This window comes from Macaca thibetana, chromosome 4, assembly GCF_024542745.1.
Source record: "Macaca thibetana thibetana isolate TM-01 chromosome 4, ASM2454274v1, whole genome shotgun sequence".
Classification (NCBI taxonomy): domain Eukaryota; kingdom Metazoa; phylum Chordata; class Mammalia; order Primates; family Cercopithecidae; genus Macaca; species Macaca thibetana.
Genome location: NC_065581.1, coordinates 160672889 through 160691427, shown reverse-complemented (window position 1 = coordinate 160691427; position 18539 = coordinate 160672889). Strand labels below are relative to the sequence as shown.

The window sequence follows — 18539 nt, the reverse complement described above, 5'->3', positions numbered from 1 at the left end:
ATGTAAGTTCCATGAGGAGCAATTTTTCTGTGTTTTTCACTTTTATATTCACAGTTGTGAGTGCCTAGCATGTACTAGACCCTCAGATCAAATACTGCTGAATGGCTGGTTGAAATCATAAATAAATGAATAAAAATCTGGAAACTGAAGATTTTTTCTTTCAGTAGATTAAGAAATAAAAACGATTGCATAGTAGCCTATTTTTTTCTGAAGGGGCCTATATATTTATTACTTCAAATAGTAGACTTCCATGATATGATTAAAACAATTTCTGAGAAATTTAGAAGAAAGTCAAAATTTAAAATAAAAATGCTGATGCACAAATATTACACTTCCTTTGGCAACACAGATGGTGATTTTGATTTCAGTGGATGTTGGTTAATTCACAGTGAAATGAATTCATTTCCATCATGATTCTATTTTAACTCAGATAAAGACTCATTAATTTTAATTCAGATAATAACTTGTTTTTTGTAAAATACCATTGAAAATGCTCAATATATTATAATTCTAGATTAACATTATGTCTGGATGAAAAGAGTTGTAAAATAATACTAGTCATTATCTAGGAATGAATTCTATTGCAGATTATTTTTACCTATAATCACAGGAATAATGACAGTTCCTTTGTAACCTGAAAGGACTTAGTGGAAGTCACCCTGTGGGGGACCAGGCCCTGCTTTGTTATTATGGAGTTTCACATTGCCACATATTACTGAATAGTGATCAAGACTGTGCACACTAAAATTGTGTATGATAAAAGTTCAATCTAGGATTGCTGGGAGTAAGAATCAAGATTGGACGTTGCATTTCAAAACAGATAAACAGCGTGTCAGAAACATTAACCATGAAACAATTAAACAAAACTGCATTTACTGTATTACAGGCAAAATTCATACAATATAGACACATAATAAGAAAGGTCTTCAAATATACAATCACAGCAGAGTCAAATCTGTGAATCAAAACTATTCATTATGTGCATAATTAACCATTTCACAGAATAGTTGGGAAAAATATTTAAGAATATGAAACAATTATGCCATTTTCAATGTTCATTTTTAATTCCACCTCGTAAAATACATCTAAAATAGTAGAAAAGTTTAAAAGTCTGTTAAATTATCCTGCAGAATAGGAAAATAGGATTCTTGCAGGTTTGGCCTAGAAGAAAATACCTAGTAGCCATGTTTTTTTTTTTCACATATTCTAAAGAATATAAGGAAGCATTGCCTAACTTTCATACATTTCATATAAATATAAGGTAACATTGTATCTTTTGTCCATTTCCATAGAGGTTAAGAGAGAAAATCAAGTTTAAATGAACATAAATACTGTAGTAGCATAAAAGGAAGCATGCTTTAGTGGTTCATTTATTTTTAGTTACCAGAACTAGTTCACCAACATTTCCTAAAGTTAGGTTTTTGATAACTATTCAGACTCAGAAAGAACTCTGCATTTCTTGAAGGTCACATGTGTCTGAAACCCGGAATTAATATAGTCTTTCTGCACCAGTATTCTGTGACCCTGTTTTATGTAGGAGGTGGCAGGAATCGGATTCCCTATGCATGAAGCTTCCTTTCCTTGGGAAGTCAGGCCCTTTCTCTGGGCCTCTGGTAGAAATAATTCACCCTTTAGCGCCAGGAGAATCTAAGCTTGTTCTACTGTCCTAATTTTAAAACCATGACTCTCAATATGACTGTAGTTAAGATTAAATGCCTATCGGGTTCTATCAAAAGGGTAGATTTGGGTAGCTATTCTAGGACAGTCAGATACCTGATTTCCACCATTAATATAAAGTGTGTGCATTTTCTTTTGTGGTAGAAAACTTACACAACAGGACATTGATCACATGCCTTCTGCTTTAGTTTCTGTAAAGAATGAGTCATGCCAGAGAAGACACTTACTTGCTCTATTTTAATGCCTAGAAAGTTACTGCCCTTCACCTTTTGAGCATCTGTGTTGCACACTTAATGGAAATATTTGAAATATAATATTGATCTACTTATCAAATTGTAGTAAATATGAAGTAAGAAACATCACATGGTAACAATTATTCCTTTCACTCAATGGGTATGATTAGCGAGAAAATAATAAGGAAATATTTTATATTTGCAGCCTGCCTTTAAAGTGTTGAAGCACAATTGTGAAACATTGGCAAGTTGCTGAGTTGTCACTTGTGAAAACACAAAAAAGAAAAAGAAAAATTGATAAATCGTTGTCTTATGATTTCAAAAATTTCACGGGAAGGGGGCGGATAATGAGTGGTTTTATGCCTATAAGTTAGGGTATTTAGAATTCCACATTTTTTAAAAGGGTTTTTTAATATGTTGTTATTTGACCGGCTTTGAGACGTCTACAGTCTTGACTTCTTGATATCTTTGTATCTTGATACAGTCTTATTATTACAAGCAGTGTTAGGCGATTAAATTTGGAATTTTTTTTTCACCAAATGTATCTGAGTTTCTGCAGCAAACTTGTTAGAAATTGTGAAGGCATTTTGGATTAAGTTAAAAGTATACATTGTACAACTTGATTTTGACATTAATATTGAATGAGCTTATTTTGTTTGCTATGAAGTATAAATCTATTTGTAAACTTTTTATTTATTCATTAACATTAGCATTAGTAACTCAAATGGAGCCTCTTAAAAGTAAGTAGACTTGATAATATAGGTGTTATAGAACTCTGGTACAGATAGGAACACATGTTCAACCTTAACTCCTTTACTTTTGATCTTTTGAAAAATAATTTTTATTTACTTTTAGATTAGCAGTGAAATTATTATTTATATTTAAAAATAACACAAATTATTCAAATAGAGCAACACTAAAGATATTTTTAAAAAACAATAACTCCGTACTTGTTAGAGCCAAACCTCAAGAAAACTGAGAACAAGCCAGGCGCGGTGGCTCACGCCTGTAATCCCAGCACTTTGGGAGGCTGCGACAGGTGGATCACCTGAGATCAAGAGTTCAAGACCAGCTTGGCCAACATGGTGATACTCCATCTCTACTAAAAATATAAAAAGTAGCTGGGTATGATGGCACACATCTGTAGTCCCGGTTACTCAGGCAGCTGAGGCAGGAGGATTGCTTGAACCCAGGAGGCGGAGGTTGCAGTGAGCTGAGATCACACCACTGCACTCCAGGTTGGGCGACAGAGACTCAGTCTCAAAAAAAAAAAAAAAAAAAAAAAAAAAAAAGGAAAAAATCAGGAACAATTTTTTATTGCTATGAGGTATATCATAGTTATGTTTCAGGTGATTTTCTGAAAGGTTGTTCAAATAGAAAATAAACTCTAGGCAAGGAAGAACTTAACCATAGCACAGGAAAAGCAGAAGGAAGTATTTCTACATAATATCCAAAAAATATCATGTTCAGTAACATCAGGAAGTATTTCAGGCTTTCACCGCTATACTTTTTAGAATTAGCTTCATAGGAACAATTTGAGCATGTGAACATTCTGTAACTAACAGTGAACTTGATAACGTATTCATTTCATCCATACTAAATTCCTCTAAGTGGTCTAGCTAATAAACTAGCCTATGGAATTCAGTTATCATGCAAGTCATATATATTTTTTGTTGCAGAAATGTATATGGGGTGAACAATGAAAGATTTTGAAGAATCAAAATATATTACAATAAAATTCAATCCAAGTAGACTTCAAACAGAAAGAGGAAGGCTGTAAAATGTCCAGATATTTAAAAGGAACTTGTGGATGTATTTTTTAAATTAATAATAGTAGATATCATATCATGAATTGAGATCCATTGGATATATTTAGAAGATTCTAAAATGTTTATTTAGAATTTTCAGTCTTTACATCTAAACTACATTTTTGTAATTATTTATACATAAGACAAAATACTGTTGATCGTACTTAAAGTATGCAAAAGGCATGTGATTTTCTCAGAATTGTTTCATGAAGAATTTGAGCACAAAGGTTTAAGACTACTCTTCCAAAGGAGTGGGGTTTTTTTGTTTGTTTTTGAGACATTTTCACTCTGTTGCCCAGGCTGGAGTGCAGTGGTATAATCTCTGCTCACTGCAGCCTCCACCTCCTAAATTCAAGTGATTATCCTGCCTCAGCCTCCTGAGTAGCTGGGATTACAAGCTCACGCCCCCAAGCTAGGCTAATTTTTTGTATTTTTAGTAGAGGCAGGCTTTTGACATGTTGGCCAGGCTGGTCTCGAACTCCTGACCTCGAGTGATCCACCTGCCTTGGCCTCCCAAAGTGCTGGGATTACAGGCGTGAGCCACCACACCTGGCCCAAAGGAGTGTTTTAATGGTTTGATTATTCTAGAATAAATTATCTAGAAACACAATTAACAAAAGTGACATTAGCCTTTTTTAGTAGCTACCAAAATTTTCCTTTCTCTGCTAAAAGCTGTTCGTGTCCCTGCCCTATCCTGACTCTCTTTTGGGTATGACTGCCCTTGAGTTTGAGCCAGTTGCCCTTCCTCTGGGCCCGCTGGTTCCTGGTGCACAACCCTTCATAGCCTCATTATCTTCCTATGTCTAGCCCCCAGCAAGCAACTTGAAGGCAAGAGATCTGGTCCAGAAACAAAATAGGCCCTTTGTTTGCTGAACTCAGTGGACCTGTATTGTGAGATTTCAGTGATAAACTGTACTATGTAAAGTCCAGAGAGATGATGCCATAGTTTCACATGAGGAATATACAAATAAAGTTTACAAGTTTGATGGGATGGCTTTCATTATTGATATTGATAGATTGTTTTCCAGATATGCAGCATTCCACCAAGGACTTCTCAGGTTCTTTTTGAAAGCACAAAATAGGCATGCCATCCAGTTGCTTACGATCAGTTTATTTATTTCACCTGTTATTGATTAGTGAACCTAAAATTTTCTGTTTCTTTCATATGCAACCAGTGGCTCTAAAAAGATACCCAATTGCCCTTGATAGCTTTGCTGATTGTACTTGCCTCTGGGTCTTTCTGACTTTACTTCTGTATTCCTGGGCTGTGCTCTTGTACTTCCTAATTAACCCCTAATTCTGTTTTGTATATAATTGCTTTCCACATTCAGATAAGAGAAGAGTTGATGCTTTAGCTGACGTAGTATCCAGCAGCACTTGTCTGTCCTTGGTCTGGTTGTCATGATTTCACGTAGTGTCCTTCTGTAAATGGTCTCTGTCTTGCATGTCTGTGATTGTTCAGAGGATTTAAAAGTTATATCCTGTGGGTTTTGTAATTGTGATGTGTTAGCTGACTTTGGAAGTATGACATACATTCTGAGATCACATTACATTTCTTCCTTTTACAGCTTGTACAGTTCACACATTAATTTTTTTCTTATAATAAAGTATACTTTTAAAATTAATGTTGATTCTTTTCTCTTTCTGTGTCCCACTCTTTTGATCCTTCTGAATCTTTTAAAACTTTTGTTGACATTTACATAAAGCAGTTGTGTCAAGGTTGAAGAGAACTACCTTGGTTTTATCTCTCCATCAAATAACCATATATCTAGTCTGTGGTTATCTAATGTACAGGGCAAAAAGTGAACACACCTCTTTTGGTTGTGTCTGTTTTACTTTTTGTAGATTCTGAAGCAGTGGTGTTTGCAGACAGGCAGGTGATAAGTCAATAGGTACCTGATGAGCAGTTCCAATGATGATTGGCACAGTGCTGGACTGTACAAATCCCCACAGAACCCAAATGGGGACAAGTAACCAGACATTCATCGTAAAGCTGAATCTGAAGAGGTTACCAGAAAATGCATTCCTGAAACAAGTATTCGTAAACTGTGTTTAATGAGTTCAAGGATAAATATGTCTAATGGGATTAAAAATTGCCTACCTATTCCACAGAGCTGTTACAAGAATTAAATGAGGTCCTGGGCCAGCTGCAGTGGCTCACACCTGTAATCTTTGGGAGGCCGAGGCGGGCAAATCACTTGAGGTCAGGTGATTCTCCTGCCTGGCCAACATAGTGAAGCCTCATCTCTACTGCAAACACAAAATTAGCTGGGCGTGGTGGTGAGCGCCTGTAATCCTAGCTACTCGGGAGGCTGAGGCACGAGAATCTCTTGAACCCGGGAGGTGGAGGTTGTGGTGAACCAGAATGGCACCATTGCACTCCAGCCTGGGAGACACAGTGAGACAACATCTCAAAACAAACAAATAAACCAAAAAATGAGGTTCTGGTTGTGAAAACTCTTTGTAAACTATGAAGTTGTATACTAACTGCTATTACTGGAATCTCTTCTTTTTCCTAACATGCCTTTTTTTAACATCACTATAACAAGTTTTTTCTAGCAGTTCAGTAGATATGAATTCGAATGTGGGTCAAAATATCACTAAGTTTGATTATTATTACAAAGGAAATGGAGTACTTATTTCAGACTTGCTATATAATTGTCAAAATTTTTATCCTTCATTGTAGAAACATTTTAAATTACTGCTAAGTTAGCTTAACTGAATTTTAACCTAAATTCTTAATGTATTCAATACCTCAAGGTGAACCCCCTCCCGCTCATTGTATTGATTGTGAAAAAAAGCTTATCTTAGGTGATATTTGTTATTAAAATTTTCAGAGTACACAGAAGAGATGAACATGAGTCTATTTAAATGTTCCTTTTAGTCATTTTTTTCTTCACAAGAATAATCTTACAATTGCATCATTTAAAAATACTTGATGTGATAGATGTCCTAAATGCCCTGACTTGATCATTACACATTCAATGCACGTAACAACATATCACATGGACCCCATAAGTATGTACAACTCATATATCAATGAAAAATGTTTTAAATTTAATTAAAAAAATGTTTAAAGAGGATACTTGGCACTTAGCAAAGCAGAACACAACTTGTGGCCAGTTTAAATGATACTAACAAAAACGTACCTTTAGTTTAAATGATACTAACAAAAACGTACCTTTAGTTTAAATGATACTAACAAAAACGTACCTTTAGTTTGAATGATACTAACAAAAACGTACCTTTAGTTTGAATGATACTAACAAAAACGTACCTTTAGTTTGAATGATACTAACAAAAACGTACCTTTAGTTTGAATGATACTAACAAAAACGTACCTTTAGTTTGAATGATACTAACAAAAACGTACCTTTAGTTTGAATGATACTAACAAAAACGTACCTTTAGTTTGAATGATACTAACAAAAACGTACCTTTAGTTTGAATGATACTAACAAAAACGTACCTTTAGTTTGAATGATACTAACAAAAACGTACCTTTAGTTTGAATGATACTAACAAAAACGTACCTTTAGTTTGAATGATACTAACAAAAACGTACCTTTAGTTTGAATGATACTAACAAAAACGTACCTTTAGTTTGAATGATACTAACAAAAACGTACCTTTAGTTTGAATGATACTAACAAAAACGTACCTTTAGTTTGAATGATACTAACAAAAACGTACCTTTAGTTTGAATGATACTAACAAAAATGTACCTTTAGTTTAAATGATACTAGCAAAAATGTACCTTTAGTTTAAGTGATACTAACAAAAATGTACCTATAAAGAAACACAAAGTTCTGATGTGATACTTACAAAAAACAAAACAAAACAAAAAAGTTTCATTCTACCTGTGTATTCCTAGCTGTGTTTACCTACCTCTGTCCCTTGCCTCTGTCCTTAAATTTGGAGCCATTTGTAACGGTTTCCTAACAACCCTTTGGAGCTTGTAGCCTGATCTCCGCCTGATGAATCTTGAGCACAGCCTGATGGCAAGGACTGCACCATTCAGGAATCTGGCTCCTGTTCCTTCAGAGAAGCCCCCCCCCCACATCACAGTGACCACCTGTGTCTATGATATCATCAGACCTTGTGACTTTGAACTAGAGTAGCTCCTAAACTGAGAGGCTAGTTGATATGAGGCCTGGAAGGATGGTCTGTGGGGCCAGCCATTCCCACGCTACCAGAATGATCATCATGAGGCTATTGTGTGCCCAGAAGTTGTGCTCCTAAGTGACATGTTGGGTCTGTGCCAGGTCATGGCAGTGTTTTGTTTTTGTTTTGTTTTTTTTTCACCAATTCACTCATAATAAAAAAGTATTCCAGAGTACTGATGAAAGCTTGATGAGTCTGTAGGTTATGTCAGTGTTTCTTATGGGTTTCTTTGTGGCTTTCATTGTTTTCATTAGTCTTCATTAAGACTAGAACCAGATGTCTGTCTGTGATGTGTGCTTCAGTGAGACTGATTTAGGTTGTAATCCCATTCAAGACTGGTGGACAGAAGATTCAGATGGAAAGTGGCAAGAAAGTCGCAAGATCAATGGATGCTTTGAAATATGTTGTACTAGCCACTTGTTTTCTGCTTTATTGGTTCACTATCTTAATAAAAAAAGAAAGATGGCTAACTTTGCAGATAGATTAAGGTTAATATAAAGTTGGAATTAAGGCCATTACTTTTGTTTTTCGTTTAGTATGTTTATCAGCAGGTATTTAAAATTTTTCCCCCAAATATTTTCTTTTCATTTGGAAAAATAATCTGAATGGAAATTTTATGGTTTCAGAAGGTTAGTATTATTCCTAAAATATATTACTATTAGACATGAACAATGAAAAGTCCTTTTTTACCCATATATATGAAAAATTCCATAATGAGCATTTATTAATTTGCTATTAAAAATGTCTAAATTTTATTTTAAAGGAAAAGAGAAGAAAGATAATTAAAGACATCTGGCACTTTTGGAAATAAGCTCACATGCTTACATGCACACACACACGTGAAAATTAAGTCAGAAAGTGACTAATATATGTACTTGGTGTCTCATTCACAAATTATTTAATTTCCAATGAGTTAGCCATTTTATTGAAATCCCTTAAGTGAGTTCAGTTTTTAAAGTGCTTACTTAATGCCTACTGTGTGCACAATACTGTGCCAGATGCTGTTGGAGATATAAATATCAAGTACAGTATTACCGTGACACAAACAGAAGCATAAAGCAATGTGTGAATATATGTTTATAAGGGTCAGGCAGGTTTTAAAGTGAGAAAACAGAGTGGCAAAACCAGATTTCTAGTAATGGTTGAAAGTATTGAATACAAATGCCAATATCAACAACAAGCCTAAGTGTATCTCTACTTTTAAAATAAATGTTGCTGTTATGAGTATCTGGGAAGGCTTAGAACCACATTCATTATTATTTGGTTACACCATGAAATGATGTGTTTTGAATGCATTGCAAATAATCTGAAACACAGAAAAAATACATATTAAATTTTAAAAGTTAAATTTAAAGTTAAATGTTTTAAAAGACAAGACAAAAAAAAAAGTGTACTTATGAGTACAGCTGTTTAAACATACAGTCACTATCCCTTCTTTTCCCAGAAGTGTGAATGAGGAAGAAAAATACTGGGAAGAAAGAAAGCAAAATACGAACATGTCTTTGTTTATGGATGGTAGCAGCTATCGATGTTTTTTTTTTTAAATTTCTTGTAACATTTTTGTATTTTTGAGAGAGAGAGAGAGAGAGAGATTGAAGATATTTACGATGAAACAAAGGAGAAAAAGGCAAAAAAGTATAGTGGGGGTATTTTTAAAATCTGCATAAGTATGACCCCATGTGAAATATCTCCAAGGGTATGTGTTGTTGTTGCTTTATGGCATAAGGGACTATGTAAAGAACACTGAAATTTGTAATAAAATAAAACATCACAGTCATACAGTTTGTCAGAAATCCCAGAATTTCAGCTGGAGCATAACAGTACAAGATTGATGAGCCATGGTGCCCAAAGGTGGGGTGCTTTGCAGGGAGAGGAGAGCTGGTGGGAGTGGGAGAGAGTGAGAGGATGTTGACCTCAGCTTTCATCCAGTCCACACTCATAGTGACAGTAATGACAGCGGCAACTTACTGAGCACCCACCACGTGCCAGGTGCCACCCAGAAGCTTGCTTTATGGCACCGTGTCTTAATGGTGATGAAAAATGAGCTCTGCTCCAATAAAGCAAAGCAGGAGCGCACGGAGCACAGGGACACTGCCTGGGCATAGTGCCCATCTGGCTGGACAGTGTCACTAACTTCCCATTTTCCTGGGAAACTTAGTTGTTTTCAGAAATCCTGGTTTAGTATTGTTTGCTTTTTTTGTTGGTGTTAATGTGAGGAATATTACATTCTAATCATCCTATTTCGTACTGAAACTTGGCCTTTCTCGCAGCAAAAGTCACTTAGTTCCGCTGGGCGCCGCAGCGCACACCTGTAATCCCACCACTTTGGGAGGCTGAGGCAGGCGGATCACTTGAGATCAGGAGTTCAGTACCAGCCTGGCCAACATGGTGAAACCCTGTCTCTACTAAAAATAAAAATTAGTTAGGCATGGAGGCACACACCTATAATCCCAGATACTTGGGAGGCTGAGGCAGGAGAATTGCTTGAACCTGAGAGGTGGAGGTTGCAATGAGCCAAGATAGTGCCACTGCATTCCGACTTGGATGACGGATTGAGACTCCATGTAAAAAAAGAAAAAAAAAAAAAAAGACTTCAAAAACTCACTTAGTTCAAATATGTTTATGTTGATGTGTAACTTTTTTCCCAAAGAAAATATGAAAATTTCTATTTATTTGTACTATTGAGAGCCAAGTTATGAGAGATGCATAATCTCCTTGCAGCACAGATACATTTTTCTCTCCCTTTATTCTAAGTGATAATTCAAATGAGTGAAGGTTTCATTTTGCTAGTCAAGATTACTTACTTTCTGTGCTTCTTTATGAGGAAAGTCATTTTGTAATCATCAAGGAGGTTAATTTTGAATTCCTTAAAGGTAAATCACTGCAACCTAACTGATAGTCTATTATGCTTATATTTAATCACATTATGCATGTATAATTATCAGATTAACCTATTCTTTGCATAACAACACCGTTATGTTTCTTTTAATTATGATTATTATATTATTTAATATATTTATTGCCATTGTTCTTTAAGGGAGAAGGACTACCATTTGTTCCCGAGACTCTATGCTTTATTTTTGATAGTTGCTACCAGGTCAAGAAGTGGGACTAGGCTTTATGTCAGTGATAACTGTAACCCCAGGTTTTAATAAATGCTACTGTGGGCCAGGTGTGGTAGCTCACACCTGTAATCCCAGCACTTTGGGAGGCTGAGGCGGGCAGATCACCTGAGGTTGGGAGTTCGAGACCAGCCTGGCCAACATAGTGAAACCCTGTCTCTAATGAAAACACAATAATTAGCTGGGTGTGGTGGTGCATGCCTATAATCCCCGCTACTTGGGAGGCTGAGGCAGGAGAATCACCTGAACCTGGCAGGCAGAGGTTGCAGTGAGCTGAGATCGCACCACTACACTTCAGCCTGAGTAGCAGAGTGAGACTCTATCTCAAAAAAACAAAAATAAAAATAAATGCTACTGTGTGCTTACTTTATGTTTTTATAAAAGCATTTTAATTAAATGTTTGTTAAAATGTACCTCTTTATTAAAATAGCCAAATGAATAAGTCACAGCCTTCTTCCCCTTGGATCTGGTGGTTTTCACTGTGCACATTACCTTTCACATGACCATTGGACTAATAGAGCACTGATGCCTGCATCGTGTCTGCATTAGCAGGACCTGCCACAGTGCCTGTCACGGGCATGTAAGGCAGTCAGTAGGTGTTGATCGAACTGAACTCATTTCTTTAATCAAGAACAAGTGTCTTCATTGCAAGCTTTAACAGTTCAGGTATCTTTTGGTCTAATTTATTTTCTCTCTCTCTCTTTCTGTGTCCTTCAAACACATCTTATGTTTACAGACCTGCTTTTTCTGTTTCAAGGAAAAAAGTAATCCATTTACTTGATTAGAAATACTGTTTGGCTCTTGATATTAGATTTAATATGCAGCAGGTGTCAAATTAAGACCTGGCTTGTAGCTCCTCGTGGTAGATTTCAAGTCCTGATTGCTATGACTTTAACTCATAGTCATATTGGAGAGGATGGCATAGGACCTCTTTCTCTTCTGAGATTCTCAGGACACTTACTCACCAACCGCAACATGGTAATGGGGTGATAATGTGTCTCAGTCAGTAGCGTTCGTAGTATACCTTTGCCCTCTCCATGAACATATAAAGACGTATTTCTGACAGAGCAGAACATTATAGTGGTTTCTCACAGATAGCATTAGCAGAGTATATTTTAGGAATTAATGCTAACTATTGAAACACAATAACTTCTGAAATGCCAATATCAGGATATTATCAAATCTGGATACTTATAATGCTTTATCACATAGTTAGAAGGAGGTACTTTACATTATTATGACATTCCCAAAGGCACCTCCTTTTAATTTTGTGGACTGAACTTATATACAACTTTCCCCTTCTTACCCAGCATATAGGGTCAGGCTAATTGGGGGTGAATCCTGGCTCCTCTACTGGGTGCCTTGGTGACACTGAGATAGTTACTTATCCTATGGAAACCCAGCTTTTGCAATATTGGAGATGATATTAAACCAAGGTTATAAGGTTGATGTGTTAAATAATGTAAATTGGCCAGGTGTTCTTTAAGGGGGAAGGACTACCATTTGTTCCCGAGACTCTATGCTTTATTTTTGATAGTTGCTACCAGGTCAAGAAGTGGGACTAGGCTTTATGTCAGTGATAACTGTAACCCCAGGTTTTAATAAATGCTACTGTGGGCCGGGTGTAGTGGCTCACGCCTATAATCCCATCACTTTGGGAGGCCGAGGTGGATGCATCACCTGAGGTCAGGAGTTCGAGACCAGCCTGGCTAACATGAAACCCTGTTTCTACTAAAAACACACAAAAAATTAGCCGGGCATGGTGGCGCATGCCTGTAATCCCAGCTACTCGGGAGGCTGAGGCGGGAGATGGCTTGAACCCAGGAGGGGGAGGTTGCAGTGAGCCAAGATCACACCATTGCACTCCAGCTTGGGCAACAAGAGCAAAACTCCATCTCAAAAAAATAAAATAATAATAATAATAATGTAAGTCTATGAAATACTCAGTATGTTTACCCCGAAATGTGGAAACAAAAATAATTACCAACATTTACTGAGCATTTGTTATATCTTTTAATCATTCATATGTAAACATGTAAATAATTGCTAACAGGAAATAAGAGAAGAATAGAATTGTGACAGGTTGAAGAATGTTTGTAAACACTAATCCCTGCATGACTCTTGGCAGAATTTGAGTAAATATGTATGGAATAAATGAATGGAGTCAGAGAATTTTCCAGAATATAGGAATTGGGTGGAATTAGAAGAACTAAATGCAGCCAGCAGGTGACAGGAGAAATGTGGTATGTAAGGGGAGTTAGTTTCTGTCGGAGGAAGCGGCCCCCATAACCACTCAGTTTTAGATATGCTTAAATGTTTACTGTGATTGGATATTAATTTTGAGTACCCTCTGAGGTAAAAGTAGTTATGATAAAAATAAAAGTTAATTTCTAATGTAGTCCACGAAAGGTGGACTATAGGCCAGGTGCGGTGGCTCATGCCTCTAACCCCAGCACTTTGGGAGGCTGAGGCGGGTGGATCACAAGGTCAGAAGTTTGAGACCAGCCTAGCCAAGATGGTGAAACCCAGTCTCTACTAAAAATGCAGAATATTAGCCGGGCACAGTGGTGGATGCCTGTACAGCTACTCGGGAGGCTGAGGCAGGAGAATCACTTGAACCCGGGAGGCGGAGGTTGCAGTGAGCCAAGCCATTGCACTCCAGCCTGGGCGACAGAGTGAGACTCCATCTCAAAAAAAAAAAAAAAAAAAAAAAAAAAAAAGAAAGGGAAAAAAAACCCAGAAAAGTATTTGTTGAATTGGTCTTGAAAAGTTAACTTGAATAACTTTGACACTGTTTCTGAAAATGCGTTTATAGGATATGCCCACAATTCATTGTATGGCTGACTTTTTTTCCTTACTGATTTAGAAAGCTGGAAAATCATGATATTCAAACATACATTAATGAATTTTTTGCTTGTGATTCACCTTCTGACTCCTGGATCCAGGAGCAAGGGGAATTATTCTGATTATTTTTCCCTGGCTAGACTTTGAAATACCCTTTCTCTAATCAGTAGCAGCTATGCTTAAATTCTTTTCAGGGGCAAGGCAGGAATTCTAATTTTTCTGAATGTACAGAGTGCTCCTCTAAGCAATTGACTTTGTTTATTGACTAATGACAGATTTTCCCTTGTGTTGGTTAAGAATGACTTTAAAGGTATATCAGATAATGTTTTGTGTACAGTGTTCTATGTTCTCTGTCCTGGCATATGTAAATATAGTCAGTCTTAGCCAGAAAACCGCATTTAAAACTCCAAGTACTTCAGTAAGACAGCGGAGATTTCCAGAGGCTTCGGAAGATTGGTGGTGGGTTATATTTTTGTATGGCTTTTCTGAGGGTTGTTTTATTTTTGTTTTTAAATTTTTGCTTTATAGGATAATTTGTTAATTGGTAAATTTTTTCATTTGAATGACGGAAGTCCTTCATTGTGCTCATGGAGAGTTTATGAGTCTTGCTACTTGCAGAGAGGGATAACTCTTTAGAATAGCTGTCCTCTGGGAGAGGGAAAGCATAAACAGAGAGATGCTGAGTCATAGAGCATTACTAAATCAACACATCAATCTCAGGAATAATTGTTGGATTCGTCAGTGGAAAATGATTCTACCACTTAAGAAAAGCCTTCAGGAATATACATCCTGTTCTCCCCCGACCAGCCAGCTCTTTCGGATATGAGAGTATTATATTCACAGGTGGAGTTTTTGTTTGTTTATCGAAGGAAAAGTGACTCTAGGAATGAAAAAGCCATGATTCGCAAAGAATTTCTTGCGGTGTTTCTGTCCTTGCTGGTCACTTCAGAAGCTAACTCTAAACCTAAACCTCTTTCTAGCCTTTGCCACATAGAATGGTCATTGTCTTAGTGCATTTATGCCGCTGTAACAGAATATCACAGACTAGGTAAATTGCAAGGAACAGAAATGTATTGACCCACTCTTCTGGAGGCTGGGAAGTCTAAGATCAAGGTGCCAGCAGGTTTTGTGTCTGGTAAGGTCCTTTTCTGCTTCTAACATGGCACCTTGTGTGCTGTGTCCTCCTGAGGGGGATCAAAGAGGCTTCAAATGGCAGAGGCAAGGGGGCCGAGAGACAAAAAGGCATACCCCTTACCCTTTTATAATGGTATTAATCCCATCCCCTTGGGGATTATCGCCCTATCCCCTCCCAAAAGTCCTACCTCCTATCACTGTCACAATGGCAACCAAATTTCAAGATGAGTTTTGAAGGGGGCAGACATGTAAGCCATAGCAATCACATTTTCATAAACAGTGTCTTTCCATATAGCAAGGAGGTATATAGCAAAGTAAGAATTTAAAGGCTTATTTTCCTTGCTGCTGATTTAATATCATGTGTTATAATTCAGAGACATGGAAGGTACAATTTAAAAACCAGCTGATAAGTTTTTAGAGACCCACTGAGTACCTAGCACTGTGGAAAGTCTTCTGTGGGATTCAAAAGCTTAAGATAAAAACAAACCATTTAACCATTAGGCTTGGAGCCTGTTCATTAAAATGCAAAGAGAGCTGAGTTTAAGAGCTTGGTAACTTGGGTTTTAAGAGGAATAAAGCACTGCAGATATTATCATGCAAATTTGAACTTGAACTTGGTCCTAGAAATAAATTTCTATTCATAACTCCGTCTTTTCTTTCAGAGACCCTTAGACTATCTATATGACAGGATAAACTGTGTTAACACAAAAATGCAGATACCATAATCAGGATATTTTATCCTCAGTATCCTTAACTCTTGAAACTGGAATAACTGGATGATACAGAACATTTATTCAGCTTTCTTAAGTGCAAAGTCACATGGATAAACATTGTCATTCCAGTGTATTTTCTTTTCCATTTTAAAAATATTTAGCACTTGTTTTTATAAGCTTTAGGATCTATCAAGCAGTGAGAACTGAAGAAGGACAGGATTTCCTCCTGCAAGGCATCCTTTGCATAGATAATCTTGGACTTCTCTGCTTCAGTGCTGTCTTCTCAGATGGATATGTAATGTGTGAAATGCTTAATAATGTCATGAAAGAGATTTATATGTTTATCTATGTTTTGCAGATAAGAGACTTAACCACAGGGAATTTAAATGACTGAGTGGTTAGCACTCTGCATTTGGAAATAATTCAAATTTTTATCTAAGTCTGTTTAAATTTTTGGCTTTTATTGCCCTTTGTGAGAGAGGTCATGTGAGAGAAAACATGATTCCCCCTCTCCCTGTTGGGTTTTTGGGGTCTATCTTTGCATCTTGGTTTTGACCAGGCTTCTCATAACTATATTCTAAAAATAAATTAGGGGAAAATGTGCAGATAGTTCAGTTAAGTAATTTACTTTACCTAACTCTATTAGTTGAGAAAAACTCTTAAAATCTAAGTTAAATATATATATATTTTGAAGACAGAGTTTCACTCTTGTTGCCTAGGCTGGAGTGTAGTGGTGGCTCACTGCAACCTCTGCCTCCTGGGTTCAAGTGATTCTCCTGCCTCAACCTCGAGTGGGATTACAGTCGCCTGTCACTACATCTGGCTAATTTTTGTATTTTTAGTAGAGATGAGATTTTGCCATGTTGGCCAGGCAGGTCTCGAACTCCTGACCTCAGGTGATCTGCCTGCCTTTGCCTCCCAAAGTGCTGGGATTACAGGCGTGAGCCACCGTGCCTGGCCTAAGTTAAATATTTATCTTTGTATATGAAGTTCTACAAATTCTTTATGTAAGTCATTCCATGGGAAGATTAGAAATTGGTTTCCTTTTCTTGTTGGATCATGACACTGGTGAGCTAGGAATTTAAAATTCATTTCCACTTTTTCATTAATTGCCATATAACTACCTTGAATATTTTACTATTCATTCTAAGTTAAATAATCTTTTAAAATCTCTCCCGAAAAGTAAATCGCTTATGAATGAATCTGTCCCTTTTGACCTTCACTTAACCTCTTTTATCTCAGATGCTTGGTATTCTTTTGGGGAAAGGAAAGCAAATTTATATTAGTATCAGTTCTCCTTTTAATACATTCAATCTTTTTATTAGCCTTATGACAGCATCTTCACTTAGTGGTGACACCCTCGTTGAACCTCCTGTGGCACTTTTGACTCTTTCTCAGAAGAGTGGTTTCTAGCATTGACTCCGTTCTGGTACCCAAGGAGCCTGGAATATTAATGTTTTCTCAGTTCAGCAAGTATGCTTGACATTACATGGTATTTTCAGTACACACCACTGAATCATGTCTGTCTTAGACTTTGGGGTGAGGGGGGTGTCTCTGAAGAAGTAGGAAAGGCGTTATACACTCAGCAAGCCCTCAGGATTCTACAGCAGAGGTAGCACTGACGGAGCCTCAGATTGATGAGCCTGCTGAGAGCCTGTGCCCAGCTCCTTGCTGTTTGTGTGCTTCCACATATAAACAGTGTAGCTCAAGATTTCTGTGGGAAAGGGGCCTTGCCTAATTACCTCCCTTGATGTATTGTCCAACACAGTTCATGGACCTTCTCACATCCAGATGAATTTCATAAAACATTTTCTTGCCTGTTCCTGACATTTGCTGGTGGGCCTCCTACAGATTGTCTTTTTTTTCTCTCTCTTTGCCATTGTTATCCTCCTAATACAGGTCCCTGTCACCTCGTGCTAGATTTGGTCACACCTAAATTACTCCCAATTCTCACGCCCTCCTTGAAGTTATTTTCTTTACTTTTTTTTTTTTTTTTTTTTTTTTTTTCAAGACAGGGTCTTGCTTTGTAGCCCAGGCTGGAGTGCAGTGGTGCAATCACTGCTCAATGAAACCTCTACCTTCCTGGGCTCATGTGATCCTCCTACCTCAGCCTCCCAAGTAGCCAGGACTACAGGCATGCGCCACCACACCTGGCTAATCTTTGATTTTTTTTTGTAGAGATGGGGTTCCACCATGTTAGCCAGGCTGGTCTCAAACTCCTAGGTTCAAGCCGTCCACTTGCCTCAGTCTCTCAAGTGCTGGGATTACAGGCATGAGCCACTGTGTGCAGCCAATGTTGTTTTCAGAGCACCATCTGATACCATGGTTCCCTGTCACTGAAAGTCCAGTGTCTTCTAACTGTCATATGAACTCCAGACTCTTCAGGCCACCTCACGTCTATGGGACTAGATCTTAAAAGGAGTTGTATTATACTGAGAATATTATGTAAAATAATGATAACTTTCATGATAGGTCATGTTTAATCAATTCAGCAAACTCTTGTGGGGAATATGTTGTGGGGTATCACCCATCTGGGGAGGTTCTGTGTGTGTGTCAGCAAGAAAACAGGGCATTCCCTAAGAAGCTGAGTCTGCTAGAGAAGAAAGACTTGTCAACAGACATTTATAAGATAAGCCCAATAATTGTGTGTGTGAACGTGTGTGTATAAATCTGTGTGTGTTGAATTTTTGTATGTTTGTAAATGTGTGTGAATGTGTGTGTTTCAATCTGTGTGATTGTGTGTGAATTTGTGTGTGTACATGTGTGTGAATCTGTGTGTATCTGTGTGTGTGAATTTGTGTAAATCTGTGTGTGAATTTGTGGGTGTGTATGTGTATATCTGTG

At 37.2% G+C, this 18539-nt stretch overlaps 1 protein-coding gene and 2 long non-coding RNA genes across 17 annotated transcripts in view; 1 reads left to right on the top strand and 2 right to left on the bottom strand.

The window, feature by feature from the left end:
* PRKN (parkin RBR E3 ubiquitin protein ligase) overlaps positions 1 to 18539 on the top strand; it is a 1383066-nt gene that overhangs the window by 132744 nt on the left and 1231783 nt on the right. The window lies entirely within an intron of this gene.
* Positions 5069 to 7738, bottom strand: LOC126953711 (uncharacterized). Of its 2 annotated transcripts, XR_007725319.1 has the most exons (3): positions 7607 to 7738; positions 5531 to 5744; positions 5069 to 5199 (listed from the first exon to the last, which is right to left on the bottom strand). It is a non-coding gene; the product is annotated as an uncharacterized LOC126953711 (long non-coding RNA). The 2 variants fall into 2 exon arrangements; XR_007725318.1 differs by lacking the exon at positions 7607 to 7738 and having other exon boundaries at positions 5531 to 5810.
* LOC126953710 (uncharacterized) lies at positions 6804 to 7536 on the bottom strand. Of its 13 annotated transcripts, none has more exons than XR_007725309.1 (3): positions 7444 to 7536; positions 7220 to 7379; positions 6804 to 6899 (listed from the first exon to the last, which is right to left on the bottom strand). It is a non-coding gene; the product is annotated as an uncharacterized LOC126953710 (long non-coding RNA). The 13 variants fall into 13 exon arrangements; XR_007725317.1 differs by having other exon boundaries at positions 7252 to 7379; XR_007725316.1 differs by having other exon boundaries at positions 7284 to 7379.